Source organism: Chrysoperla carnea, chromosome 5 (genome assembly GCF_905475395.1).
Source record: "Chrysoperla carnea chromosome 5, inChrCarn1.1, whole genome shotgun sequence".
Classification (NCBI taxonomy): Eukaryota; Metazoa; Arthropoda; class Insecta; order Neuroptera; family Chrysopidae; genus Chrysoperla; species Chrysoperla carnea.
In genome coordinates, this window is record NC_058341.1 from 25063070 (window position 1) to 25079019 (window position 15950).

The 15950-nt window shown below is 26.8% G+C and overlaps 1 protein-coding gene and 1 long non-coding RNA gene across 4 annotated transcripts in view; one reads left to right on the top strand and one right to left on the bottom strand.

Annotated features, from left to right (window-relative positions):
• LOC123300367 overlaps positions 1-15950 on the bottom strand; it is a 91047-nt gene that overhangs the window by 55630 nt on the left and 19467 nt on the right. Inside the window, exon 2 of the long non-coding RNA XR_006535382.1 lies at positions 15551-15600. This is a non-coding gene — a long non-coding RNA (uncharacterized LOC123300367). The remainder of the gene's footprint in view (positions 1-15550; positions 15601-15950) is intronic.
• LOC123300364 (scavenger receptor class B member 1) overlaps positions 1-15950 on the top strand; it is a 98086-nt gene that overhangs the window by 55053 nt on the left and 27083 nt on the right. The window lies entirely within an intron of this gene.

Below are 15950 nucleotides of genomic sequence, written 5' to 3' on the forward strand. Positions count from 1 at the left end.
AATAATTTCAACCCTAAATCTACCCTGCTCGTACAACCCTTATATGGACGGAGATACTTGGTTTTCTTCTTTTCTATGTCATTGCTAATATGTTTACTTTCAAAAACTTGCAAAATATGTCGTTTTTTGAGATTCTTCTATAAGAGCAATTCTGTTTGTTATATCGATTTTCAATAATATTTTTCTTAAAAATTTGCATGGATACCTAAGCTGAAATTTTAACCACATATTCTTTGAGTAAAAAATTTTGAGCCTTTAAATCAATTATTGTTGCCATGCTCATACATCCTTAATACTAAAATAATATAAGTGAAAAAAACTTGCAATCTTTAAGAAAAAAAAAAATTGTAATACCTGTTTTATTAATCGTTATAAACATTGTTTTTTTTTAAAATTATTATAATTTATTGAATAAAACAAAAAAGGTAGATGATGTATGTGTTTTTAATAACTATTTGAAAGTAAAATTTTTAATTTATTTTAATATATTTAATTTAATTTTTAATTACAAATTTATGTAATTACACATGCATGTACCTTTTAAAATAAAATTAAAACATATTTTTCCTCTCGTGGTAATTTGCATGCTTTATGTATATTTTTTTATACATATTGTTTATTTTGTATTGTTCATGGTTTTTCGTTAAGAAGTGACATTTGTAGGTTCGAATTATTTTTGTACCTACAAAAAATAATACAAATTATTCATTAACTTGTATTCTTATTTAACTTGTATTCAAAACATATTAAAATTATTTTTTGGCTAGAGAAAAGAAGTTTCGAAGGAAAAGGAAATCTTTCTCAACCCGTCGTACTTATTATCGATTATGCTACTGTAAACCCGTGTTACATGTATATGAATTCAAAATTCAACGATTAAACAAAACTATATATTTTATTAATTAATAATAAATTATTATCTCAAAAAATACCACACAAAATTTTTTGTTATAAAAATATTTTTTAATAGTTTTTATCTCTCAAAAAGTTTCTTGTTAATTATATTTTTTTTTTAAATATTCCAAAAGTTTTTGTTGAACAAGTCAAGGTTATTCATATTTCATACTAAGCGAAGCACAAAGTATAAATATTGAATATTAAAATTTGTAAATAGCTATAATGTTTTTAGCCAGTCCCCTATCAACTAAAAAAACATCTAAAAACGTGAAAATGGTACATTTGAACTGTAAAATTTCTATGATATGACAACTTTTCCTAAGCCTGTATCGATTTTAGTGAGTATGACTTTTTATGTCTCCCATCATTTGCCCTTTGATATTAGAATTGTATCATTTGCAATTGTATTTATACACATGGATTAGTTCGAGTAATTGAATGAGAGCTTTGGCTATTCTACTAACATAATAAGTAATTGAGTTATTCATTATTATTTTTGACATCACTCAATTAATAAACCTTATTATTAATTAATTTTTTAATTAAATTTACAATTTTTCAATGATTTACCTTTTTTTCACTGCCAATAACCTTGAATATTAAATAATGAATTATTACAAGTATTAAAATTGATGCATTCAGTGAATAACACATTAATTGGTTCGAGCTGAAGAACCAGTACTTTAATGTAATGGATGTCCTTGTACTTTGTAAATAATATGGGTACCTGGGGCAACGAAAAAGAAACGAGTGTACAAAATTGCAGTCTAAATTATCGTTCGTATGGTTTTTTCTAATGAAGACATCGTCCCCTAAGTTACCCTCTTAGGGGACGATAATAAAGGCCTAAGAATGGTTTAAATATTTGATTTACTTCGTTTATTTTTAGACACCCAACGCTTTTTAACATAGAATTTTACATTATTATAAGAATTATTTTCTACATACAGACCCAAATAGCTCCTACGTCAATATGTATCTTTTTCATGTTTATTTCCCAGTGTCCTTGTTTCACACATTACTGAATTTATATTTGTATTATAATGTTTAAGACAAGGACACTGGCAGACAAACAACTATTTTAGACCATTTTAAGTTCAAAGTTAAAAACCAACGCCAACAATAGATAGACATGTCTTCCACCGCTGACATTTCTATTTTAGCGAATTGCCGAATGAAATGGAGCTATTACCTTTATACTGACGATGAAATTTTGAAAAAATTTCTTTAAATTTCTATACACTCTCTAACGGTCGCAATTTAAGTCCGATTTGAATAAAACTTGGTATCTAGAAGGGTTTTGGTATTTGGAAGGTCAAGTTCGTTAATGAGAAAAATCGACCGATAAACAAGGGGAGGAGGGATGCATAAAGTACAAAATTTTGAATTTTTTCAAGATAAAAATATTTGTATGTTTTTTGTGTTTTATCAATTTTAAGCAAAAACGTACTCTTTTGATTTTTTCCCTAGACGCTTAATTTTCGAAAAAAAATTCTTGATAAATTAAAAATTTAGCTAACGCAGCGATACGATTTTTAATATTTTATGTTCGAAACAATCGAAACCGTAAAAATTTTTGAATTTAAATACGCCTGCCAAATTTACTACCCATTTATCATTCTTTTTCATTAATGAGTATTAAGATGTTTAAACAGTTTGAAATTAAAATATTTAGCAAGGTTTCTTGAATATTAGTTCAAAATTCAGGGTTTTTCTGTTTATTAAACAAGAAATTTATGTAATATAATTTTATGTTTCTTTTCTATTTCAATGGAACTTATAAATAAAAATATTAATAATTATTATTCATAAATTATAACTTTCTCTTTAAAAATATTTAAAAGAATAAAACAAAATATTTTTTTAAAAATCGTTTTTGGTATAATAATAAATATTATTTATTGATAAGTAATTAAATTTACGCAATACATAACAAATAATTGTTATAAGTCAACTTAAAATTATTCATTTCATAATTTGTCAATTTGTCTAGACATAATTAAAGTTATGATGTAGGTACTAGAAATTTCATTAAACAAATTATTTCTGAAAAAGATCATAGATAATAGTTTTTAGTAAATTGTACTCCCACTTTCCAGAACAATCTTAAAATTTATAGGCTTTAATATGCAATTTAAAAAAATATTAAATATAGATGTTAAAACTAGTGAAAACAGACAATTTACTGAGTTAGTTGTTGAAATATGTCACACATACATAATTAATATTCCCATATAATACATACTATAAAATTGCTCCTAATTTGTGCCCTCACGAGTAAACAGCGACGTTTACGAAAAAATGTTTCAAAGAAAAGTTGTATTTTTTTATAAGGAACATTTTTCACATATAAACTTTTGTTCTATCTCTATTGGTTTACAAGATGGGTCTTACGGAGCCTTGACCTATGCTGCTCATTTACGTCCTTGGCACGCTGTAAAAATTTCAGCCTGACATCTCTTTTCGTTTTTGAGTTATTGTATTGTCAGACGGACAGACAGAGAACTGATAATGGACTAATTAGGGGATTTTATAACCACATATACCATAATTTTTATCGTAGCATCAATATTTTTGAGCTTTACAAACTTGGGACTAAACTTAATATACCTCGATAGATATTACATACATACATGGTATAAAAATTTCTTTGACAAGTCTCGCAAATAAATACACAATTATTCCCTAGTCCTAAACGTAATAAAAAAATAATTTTTATTAAAAATAAGACAGCAAAAATTTTGTCACTCTTAAATGTAAAGAATAGAAAAATTTTCCTTTGTGTTAATCATTTTAAATAATGAAAACAGTAGGATAAAAAACCACATGAATTTGACAATTAATAAAAACCTTTTGATATAACAAATGGTAATTTTTTTAAATTTAGTATTGTATTATTTGTTAAAGCGATTTACTTTGTTAGTTTAATTAGATTTTTCCATAATTAGATATCTAAATGGAGGAAAATATTCTTTTGTTAGATTCTTTTTAAATCATTTAAAAGTTTAGGTGTAATATACCATTGTTATAATATTAAAAACAAAATCAGTACCAGTCATATTCCCCCAAAATCAAAAAAAAAAAAAAAAAAAAACCGTAATTTATTTATCACTCCGGTTCTTATTAGATCTGCCACCAAGCGTAGTTTTAATGAGTCATTTCAACAAAGAGGTAGCGCCTGACTCAAATTTGAACTGATTCCAAAAAGGTTTGAACCGATTTTTATCGACAGATATTTAAAAAAAAATATATATAGTCGATGTGAAATCAACGGTAGTGGGGAGGGTTAACTATACTCCACAACGCTAAATATGTCGGTTTTGTCTTATGAGGAAACTGATTTCAGAGTGGCTGAAAATTTACTTACATGAAGAATTAAGTCTTAAAATCACAAACTATTATTTTTCTGATTGGAGACTGGCTACTAAATCCTGCACCTACCTACATTGAAAGTAATGTCCAATGCCGAAATTATTCGAATTATTCATTTAAGTTATAGAGGCTTTGTACTTTAAGTAAAAGAGTCTTTAGGCTCTGAGGAGAAGGGAACAACCAAATTTGTTCATTTATAAAGGGTTATACGTTATCGAGGTTTATGTTATTTACTGTATCAGTTAATTCTTCTGTGCATAAAAATGACAGAACTAATTTAGCCTTGAATCTTGGGCCATTAAGGCTACATTTCCAAACAGTTATTTTTGTAGAAAAGTTATTTCTGTAAAGATAAATTTAACTTAAAATGATGTTTGTGATTTATAAAATATGTTTACTTGAAATTACAACTATTTAGGTCTCTACAAGTAATATTATTACCAATGATGCATGCAACAAGGCTAAAGCTATGAAAAAAATCTAATTTTATTATAATAGTGAGGATAATTTTACATAACCTTTATGTAAAATCATGTAAAATCAATCATCGTTATTATTTTTCCATAAATAAATACTATAAAATTTTATAATTTTTTTTATGAATAATAATAAAACGTTGAAAAATTACAAAACTTAATATTTATTGAGCAATTTTGATGCGTAGATCTAGACGTATATATATCAATACACGTATATCCAGGAAAGGTTCTAGATACAGGGTTTTGAACTTTCGCATGAAAAAGAATATTTTTGTGAATATTGCCAAAACGCTTTTTAGAAAAATCGACAGTATGAGCTAAAATCCTTTATAGTTCAATTATCGAATTGTTTTGATGAAATTAATAATAGACTCACTCTTTGATGTTACCTAATTTTCAACCTACTCTAATATATTTCATATACATAGGGTATAAAAACACATATTGATTTAGTAACATTTAAACGAACATAACAGACGCTCGAAAGTTTAGGAAGGCTAATTCCCATCTGTTTTATTTTTTGGTATTGCTAATTTTCCAACCGATTTTTTTTCTCGTTTAGAGAAAAAATAAGAGTTATAATTTGTTCAAACAATACGAAGTCCAACACCTTTGACTTGAAGCGATGTTTTTTTTCACTCTGAAGTTACGTAATGAGCCTTTGAGCGTGAAAAATATGCGTGTGACCTCAATGTAGATGTTGTAAAAACAAACGTTCATAAAATAATTGATTTATACAAAAATTTGAAGGAAACATTCCAATTTATTGAACATAAAAATTACAAAAATGAAACCTGTTTTTTACTAATTCATATGGATTGATATTAATTTTTTATTACACGTGATTTTTAATTCACGTTTATCATGGCTATTACTGTGTGTCATATCATTATCATAATTATTTGAACATTCAAATTTTGTTCAATGTTCGTTGTTAATGCAAATCAGTCTACATTTCAAAATATACATTTCAAAAACTTATAGTAACAAGTGAAGATAACAACTATAAGAGTGAATTATGGTCGGGTATCAACTTATTATAATTAGAATGTTAAATTAGACAAAATACATCCGTTGAGATAGTATTAAATACTAGCTGACCAAACGGACGTTGTTCTGTCTTAAATTGAATATTTAATTCGATATCGATACCTCTGGATGACCCGATGAACTTGTATCTAATTGTAACTATTGATCAGTGATTATTCATCTTCATTAACCTACAGCTCTAATTCAATAATAGCTATACTATGCTTAGCCCGCCCGCTATGTTCATTAAGCCCACCCCTTGCTTAGCCCGCTGCTAAACACGAATCTTAATACAATCTCTTGGGCAGGCCATCGGCCTGGCTTAATACTATTCAAATATCTGTTCACAATTGTAGATAACTATGGTGGGAGCGCAAATAAATACATAATGGCATAATAAGATAATATAATGCATTATTTATATGCGTTTCCACCATTTATTGCATTTAATATTTTTTCTTAAATTTTAATGTTGCCTTCAACTTCCTTAGTTTTTTCTTTGATACAAACTACTCCTGACAATAATTAAAACAACAAAAAAAGAATTAGCGAAATTGTGTTTGATCTGAAATTGTAACGAATCTATAAAGTTTAAAAACGATGCGGCCGATTTTGGCTCTTGTCGAACTGCAAAATCACATTTAAGGTATAGAAATACACAGTTAAGACTAAATATATAATACAGTAGAACCTCGATAACTTAAACCTCGGTAACATAAAAACCTCTGTTACTTCAAAAAAGACTATGTTCCCTTCCCATCAGAGCCCAAAACCTCTATAACTTAAAATACGCAACCTCTATAACTTAAATAAATAATCTCTGTATAGGCCCTCAGTAACTACATAGAAACATGTACATACCTCTATATTAACTAGGGTACATAGAAACATGTACATACCTCTATATTAACCTTTACCTAACATAGACCCTTGATAACTTAAAACCTCTATAACTTAAAATATTTTGTGTTTCCCTTGAACTTTAACTTATCGAGGTTCTACTGTATTAAATTAAAAATTTAAGGGAACTCTTTACATAAAATCAGGTCTCATTGGTTCGTGTGGCTTCGTAGATTTTAAATGAATGAAACGTTTTTAATTTGAAGAATTAAAGTTTCCTTATGTTTTTCTTTTTTTGAATCGTAAATAAATAATAATTATTGTGTCTTTCTGTCCTTCAAATGCCCTTCTCTATTATAAAAAATACACTTTTTAAGTTTAACAGTTAATGATTTATTAAAAGAAAATAATTTTTATATTTTAAATAATAACCATAGGTTTGTTTTGTCTACTTGAGAGTTAAATGAATAAAATAAAATTATTTAAATACAATAATTAATCACAATAATAAAATAATTTAATAAAAAATAGAAACTGCTTAATATTAAATTTTAAATAAATTAAGTAAAATTATAATAAGAATAATTTATAATAATAGTTATTTTGATTTAATGTATGATATAAAAATAATTTAATCAAATAAAAATATTATGTAATTTTAAAAAAATGAAACTGAAATTTTTTTATTATCAAAAATTATTATTTTTATTCAAATCAAATAAAAAAATATTATTTTTTAAAAACAAAAATATTATTTGCTTACATTCATTAAGAAATGTCGCAATTATCAACTATAGATAAGAACGGGAAAAAAGTGTCGATAGTGGAAAAGTTGAGAAACAGCACCGATTTTAGTGACAAAGTGTAACAGTTTATAAAAAGAGACGTGATTTGCGTGGTGCGTCAGGATAAGCGTAAAAATTTTTTCCCTTCTTCAAATGGCTTTCTATTTAAGCTTACTTAATGTATCTATTATACATCCTCAAGCTTGCTTATTTAGCTGTAAAATATAAGTTCAAAGAATCAAGGTTAAAAAAAGTAACTTATAAAAAAAAACGCAGTTTAATTTTTGCGAAGTGCATATTAAAAATGCATCAAATGACATAAGATCGACTATTTATGTTCGAGCAAAATATTATGAGACAAAACAAACCCAAATAAAAATAATGTTTCGTTAATGTAATGGTCTAATTATTGTTAAAATTAGATCATTATGTATTTACTATAATGATTTAAATTGTAATTAAAATTATTGTATATATTATTTTCAAGTTTATCACGTAATTATCACACCTCGATTTCTTAACCCATTTCCTATTAAAAAACAAAACAGTGCGCTGTTCCAAAAGTGAAAAGAAATTTTATTTAAACTGCATTTGTTTCCTTTTAATAATAATTTAGATAATTTAGAATATTCTTCGAACTCCAAATATACTAATCCTAAATTTGTTGGTTGCTACGTTTGAAAAGATGATCTTTTATTATTTTCGTTCGAGTATGTGAGTGTACCCGTATTTTCCGCTGCTGTGAAAATTGAAAAAGAATACTGTTAATTATTGGTGTCGTGTTTTGAGGAATTTTTAAGTTATTTTAATTTTAAAAAATTAGTTAATATAATTTGAAACATATAATACGAACGATTAAATTTTTTAAAAACCTACACTAATAGATTGTTTTACTGAAAAATGGATTTTTAAACAATACATGAAAAAATTTAAGATCTATTCTTTAAATGTAATATATATCTTTCCATATTGAGCACATTTGATAAAAATCTCTGGGCAATTTTAACTTGCCAAACAAAGACTTCAAAAAAAAATTATCACGTGATACCCTTCTCTTATGCCCCTTTGCACTCACATATGCCTCCTTCATAAAACTCGCCATATACACAATTCCAACTTTAAGACAAAACCACTATATGCTTAATTTCAAACCACTTCGACTCAGCATATCTTGCGCAATTAGACGGCCATCGGCTACGGGGCTTGTACGCTCACAAAATAGTATGCGCATTAGTTTAGAATGTATAAGTATAATTGTTTAAGAATATCTTCGTATTGTCAAAAAAGAAATGGTCACCGTTATCGAAGCAAGATAAAACATAGCATATTTTCTAAATCCGTCCAGTAGATTTTGCGTGAAAGCGTAACAAACATCTTATATCCAACCATCCATAACAAACTTATACGTTTATAATAGCAGTAGAATTTTCCACCTTTTAAAATTTTCCATGAAGGACTTTGACGTAGATGAACTTTGTTTTTCTTATTGGGTGAAAGCACATATAGATTGCAATCTTCAAATACAATTGATTCAGCATTCTATGCTTCAGCCTTCGGCAATTCTAACACGCAAACATTCCACGTAAAATGTTCATTTAAAAAAAACACAACTAATCGGAAATTAAAAAGGCTTAAATTTGTTTTATCCATTTTATGGTAAAAACAATTACAAGAAAAGTGTTGGAAGAATGAGACAATATCCAGATTCTAAAAATGCATAGCCATTTCCTTGTAGAATGTAAACAATCCTCCCCTCCTTCTTCAAGTGGGAATGTAGACGTTTTGGGTCCCAAACAATAATAAAATTGGGAGACAATACGTAACGAAACCAGAAATACAATACTTTTTCACATCTAACTCCAAATAAGAAAATACTAAACACACTCAAATTTCCTCAATTCTGAATAATTTCCAGAATAATATAGAAGATCGCATTATTGAAAACTATGACCACAATTACTGTAAACACCAATTTATATTTGTAATATTATAAACATTTAGGTAATTATCCTAATGTTTAATTAAATATTTACTTTGTTAAAATAATACACAATACCAGTTTGTAAGTAAATATATACTTAGTTATTATACTTAAATTAAAAAAAAAAAACCTGATTTTATATTTGTAATTAATAAACTCAACTATTTAATTTTTAGAACTTATCCTTGAATTTTGATACCAATGATTATTACTCAATATATTTTCTATTATTCACCGAAAAAGTAAATGATTTCATTCGTAGTAATAATAATATTATAAAAGTGAAATCCGTCACGAAAACTTGAGTCATAAATTCAATATACGGCGCCACGTCGAATGCATACTCATATATGTAAAAAAACTTGCTCGGTAAACAATTAAAAATAAAAATTTGAGATAGTAGATATTTGGATAGTGAAAATAAATACATAGATATTATACCATCGGATGGAATAGAGGCTATACGATGGTATAAAATGCATGGAATTCCAAAGATATTTGTCAATACTTAGTTTACGCGGTATGTATCATATTAAAAATCATCAATTATAATCGAGATCATCTAAATAAATATCGTATACATGATTAAAAGGAAACAAAAACAAACAGTAATAAATTAGCAAGACTTCTTGAAGACAAATTGAAATTAGTCTTCTGTTCAAGAATACAATTCCTTTTGAGAATACATGGCAATTATCGGGGGTTTTCGTTAAGTTGGTGATTAACGACGATAAACTTATTGTGATAAATTTTATATCATTATTTATTAATAAAATCTAAGTTTATATAGTTTGACGTGTTCCGTACGCTTTTTTTACCCTTACAAAACCTATTGTTCAAACTGCTTACTTCGTGCAAAAAAGTATCGTTCAATGTTTGAATATAAAAATCATTTATTTAATTCTTAAGTTAATAACTTTGTGCAAATATAAGTGACTCAAAACTGAGAAATTTATAAATATAATTTGTTTAGGATTTTATTATTCATTATTTTATATTATTTAAATAAATGGCATTAAGAATAAGTGAAGGACAATAAATCATTATGTTTTTTTCTATTGAAATTTTTGCCAACACATATAGTTGATAATATTTATATTTAAAGCTTTAAAATATAAATATATTATACTATTGATCATCAAAATCAATCAGTCAAAAGTCACAATCCGGAATCTAAAACTGGGCACGTGATAGTCCAACAACAGTTTTCTTTCACAGCGCCTGGAAAATTTTCAATTTAGCAGGCAAATCCATATTAAGAAATATTTTTGCCACAAGATTGGGAGTGTGAACGTGTGGGACGCCCGTTCTGTGAATCTGGAAGAGTATATATTATAATCGAATAAGAAGTGAAAAAATAGTTTTTCATTTCCTATTATTTCTGCATTTATTATTCAGTTATGTATCTTCCTATATCAGAATAACAGAAAAACCGATAATCCACGCTACAGTTTTTATAACTGTATTTACAACTAGCTCGATCCGTGCGTAATCCGCAGTGCGAAACCCGCTGCCATTGTTTAAATTAGTATTAGGAAAACATGTTTTAATATAGTTCAATTTCTTCATTCGAAATATGTTCACCTATTTAAAATCACACTTAATTTTGTTACCTCTTGGATTTATTATGGCCGCCGATTAGAATTTTAAATTTCAAAACTCAGCACGATAAATTTGAAAATGATGGGTAAATCATGCAATTATTCTATTGACAAACAATAAATTTTTTTACCACTAGAATAATTACCTATGATAATAATAATAATTTTTAATACTTCATTAATTTTGTTTGCTTATGGTGGTATCAATCATAAAAATGTGGATTACCTTGAAATACGATCCAAGTAGGTATGGTTTGTTCTAATGAATTTGGTTTAATTATAAAATCTGTCAAACAAAATCATAATTTTCTTATAAAAAAAAATGGTAAAAAAGCTGTAAGAAAAAGTTATTAAAAGTATATTCGATTTTTGTGTTATTCAAGTTATTCAAGTGAGAATTTTTGATATGTTATGCCGACAATTCTACCTGGTCGTAAAAATAAGTGTTCATGTAAGAATATTTTGTTTAGCTTTCTAAATAAGTAAAATTATCTTTCTTGATTAGCTATTTAAATTATTAAAATTATTTTATTTTGTTGAATGTGTCTTTTATGAGGCGTGAAAAACTAAATATGTAAAAGAATTTGAGAAAAAGGTGGAATCTGATCTTGAAAATAAAAACACAGAGATACAATAGATCTCTCAGGAACACTATTTTTATCTAAATCACATTCATTTTACCAAAAATACTCCCCAAAAATTTCTGATAATAATTTGTGAAATAAATAATTGAAGATAAAATATTGTTATTGACGGTTCTGGGACCATTTCTAACACCGAATAAACGGAAACTAAAAATTATTAAGAAAGTAGGTAGGCATGACGATAACTTTATAAAATACTTTTATCTAGATTCATTAAGAGTGTTAAATATACGATAAATCAATGTAAATATATTTATTTAGTTTGTTGCATTGAATAATTATGTAAAAATGTCTTAGTTTCTAAGTAAAAAATGCAGTAGATAAGTGATGTAAAATACTCTAGCATTAATGATTCTGTAATATATTTAAGCGAAAAAAATAAAAAAGAAACTAAATACTATATAGATGGGATCTAAAATTCCTTCACAAATCCTTCGACTATAGCAGATAAGGTACACACGTAGGCACATGGCTCTGTTGATCTTTTAGTCGCAAGTGCAATTTAAGTTCAAAAAAGGGAGATTTTCATAAGATTTACAAAAAAAAAGATATTTTAATATGTCCAAATATCGTTTATCTCTTTTAACGATAAGTTTGATAGCCGATTGATGTTAAGAAAATGATTATTTTATAAATATTACTATATTGAAACGGAATACTAAATTAAATACAAAAGAAACAATTGCGGTTAATATCTCCTTGAATAATTATTTCATTCAAAAGTTTTATCTGATGTGAGAACACGCTAACAAAATTTATATCGGATGGCAACTGATTTCGCTTAAATTTACCGATGCACTTTTTTTCGTATATACCTTTTGCATTTTCGCATTATTTTTCGAATTTATTGTAATTTTCTGTCATATAGGAAATAAACGCTCCAAGAATAAACTCTGTTTAATTTAGAAAATGAATATACTATTTCGCTAAGATTTGACTCAAACTCCATGAAACAACTACACCATAAACATACATATATTCACTGTTAACCGCAAATATAATAGCTATAATATTTAACACTGTTTAATGACCTGCGCCTGTTAATTTTTTGAACCGCTGTATGCGTCTGTAAAAACTCTTCCTAAATTATTTTGCCTTCACTTTTTTCAGTTTGATTTTGATAACCAATCTATAAAGAGAAAAAACTCCAACATTGTTAATTTAATTATCTCTAAACATAAATTATATTACGTAAGGTTGTACATATGGCTATGGGTCATGACATCGCAACAATTTTTGCGTAATTATTTTGATTATATAATATATATTTTATAATGTTATAAAATAATTAATAGACAGAGAGAGAGCCTTCACGAATTTCAATTACAGATATCTTAAATTAATTAAATTAATTTTATTTTAAATTGAAATTTTTTGTATAGGGTGTTTAACCGAACTTAACACGGTTTTTACTCATACTTAAAGACATAGAGAATAGTTTCGTCCATATGTATCAATTTCATTGATTATGGATGGAAAGAAAACGAAAACGTAAACGATCTTTTAATCTTTTAATTGTTGTTGACGTATAAAATTGTCCCTTAGCTATTGAGTTTTTTTGAACCGTGAACTTCAATTTTTATTCCTTCTATTCTACTATATCCACTTATCATAATTTCACAAATGAAATATCGTTGAAAACATCTTGATCGTCCGCTGGTTATAGGTTATGTGACGTTACATTAAATATAGTGACCTCTGGAGGACATAAAGGCGTGAACTCTACTTTACTTAAAATAATTTGTACTTTATCATAAAATTATAACCTCAAAATAATTTGAATAAAAAAAAAAGTTTAAAAAACCAAAACCGCTCTAAAAGAAATAAAAAATTTAAAAAAATATTTTCATTGGAAATTGTTATGATAAGTAAAATCGTCATTACTTTGGAAAACTTTTCATTTAATCTTAGAGATCCCCCGACTGTAATGACGATTTTACTTATCATAACAATTTCAGATGAAAATATTTTCTTGTTTTCATTATTTTTAAAGCGTGATTTTATAGTCGTCGACCTTTTAGTTTTTTGAACTTTTTTTAAGTATTCTCTGAGGAATAAGCGAGTACATCTCCTGGTCTAATAGACAATAGCAATTTGAATTTTACAAATCTACTTAATTAATGAAGAGTAAAAAAAGAGTCAATAACGATGTGACATCAATATTTAGAAGTCGATATTGCACCTAGATTTAATGTTATTTATATCTTATATTTTATATGACTTAAAAATAGTAATAGAATACTTGATTGACTACAAAACCATAATATATTATTACAGTGACCAACAACAAGTATCTAACTATTAATTCTACTGCATCCACACACACACACACACACACACATACATACATACATACATACATATTCAATACGCGTAATCGAATTTAAACTAGGTCAGATTTGTGTAATACATAAGGTGTATAAGTTAAGTATATAATTGAGCTAGCTATACTATTCGTATTTAATGGAAGTGTACGTCTATGAACATTAAAATCGTTTAAATTTACAATTATTCAATGATAGGGTGTATAATTAGAATGATTTTTACTGCCAACTAAGTAAACATTCTTTGCATATAATTATACAGAATGTTCGATTTACATCTAGGCATATAAATATCACGAGTATAACAGAGGACATACGTTAAGCAATGCATCTAAGTAAAAGGTATTATAGGTGTTATATGAAATTGTAAAAGTGACTTGTATCGTGGCTTATCTGTTGTAGTTCATCTATTCAACTAAGAAACTCCCGCTCTCCAAGCGTCTTACAACTATCTCAACTTAGATGCATTATAATACCTCTCACTTAGATGCATTGCTTAACGCATGTATTCTGTCATACTCGTGATATTTGTATGCCTTGCTGTAAATCGAACATTCTGTATAGGAACGGACAAATAAAATTTAGTATTAACTTTAGCGCCTCATACTAAAAGAAATAAAGATCTGTTTTTTAATGAATACCTTTATTTTCGTCCCTTAATGTAGTGACCATTGAGTTAAATGTTATCCATATAATTTTGTTAATATGAAAATTATTTCGGTAGCTATGATATGCATTTTAAATAGCTAATGGCGGCTCGTCCGATTTTTATATCACATTCTGAGATATCGCAATATTTGGATCGAATTTAGTCCGTATCTCAAAAATTATTCGACCAGTCATCAAATGCACCCAATTTTTGTACTTTTTGGGTTAAAATTACCTTATATACAGAGTTTTATTGAAATTGGAGATAAAACAAATTTATCGATTTTTTGCAATTTTTTTAAGGGATACCCCTTTGATAAAATCGTGAAAAACCCAAAAAAAAATTTGTTTTGTAATTTGATGAAACTCAGTGGATGGGGTAATTTTGATCCAAAAAGTATAAAAATCAGGTTAATTTAATGATTAGGCCTATAGAAAGTTACAATGTCAGCGAGTACCATGGGCCAAACTTCATTTTCAAAAAATTAAAATCCATAAAATTGTGAACAAAATTGAGGATAAGTGAGGGCTATAACGTGATAGTCTTTGTTTTTAAAAGAGAAATTGTCTAGCAAAGCGAGTGGGTATCTGCTAGTAATCGTAAATAATATTATTGCTATATAATATGTGTGACTGTGTAAGTAGAAATATTTTTATGTCTCTATTCGTACACTTTTATTATTATATTATTATGCGATCATTTAACATAGAAATCTACTTACATTTTACGTGGTCGGCTTAAAATATGAATAGTTTTGGTCGGTAGGTACTTATTTTAATTTATAATGATAATTATTTTACAAAATAAAAAACATATGTTTTTTATGTACATAAAAGTACTTACTTAACAAGAGCACCTTGTTTTCAAATCTTTTTCTATTTTATCCAAATATTATGCCTATCAATAGTTAGTTTTATGAAAAACAATGTCACACAATTTTAAATCTTACCTGACTTTGAATATTTTTCAAATTTGTTTATGTAAGTTGACAAATCGTTCCTAGAAAACACACACAAAAAATCTGTTAAAATTAATTAATTTTTTACTTCTTATTTTATTGAACATAACAAAGTTAATTGTTTTCAAGAAACACTGACATGTTTTCAACAAATATTGACAATAATTATATACTCTATCCTTTATTATTCAAAATCTAATCGTAAACAAATTTTTGAGAAAGTTAAAACTGCCAGGTTGATTTTTCTGTACTCATAATATAATGTGAGAAAAAAAATTTTAATAACACTATTTCGTTTTCCCCATCGATAGGTTTCTTTTAGTAAAAACTCATGTTTCTATGTATCTGCTTCCCCGTCAACTTAATATAACAGTTCAACAAGTGAAATTTA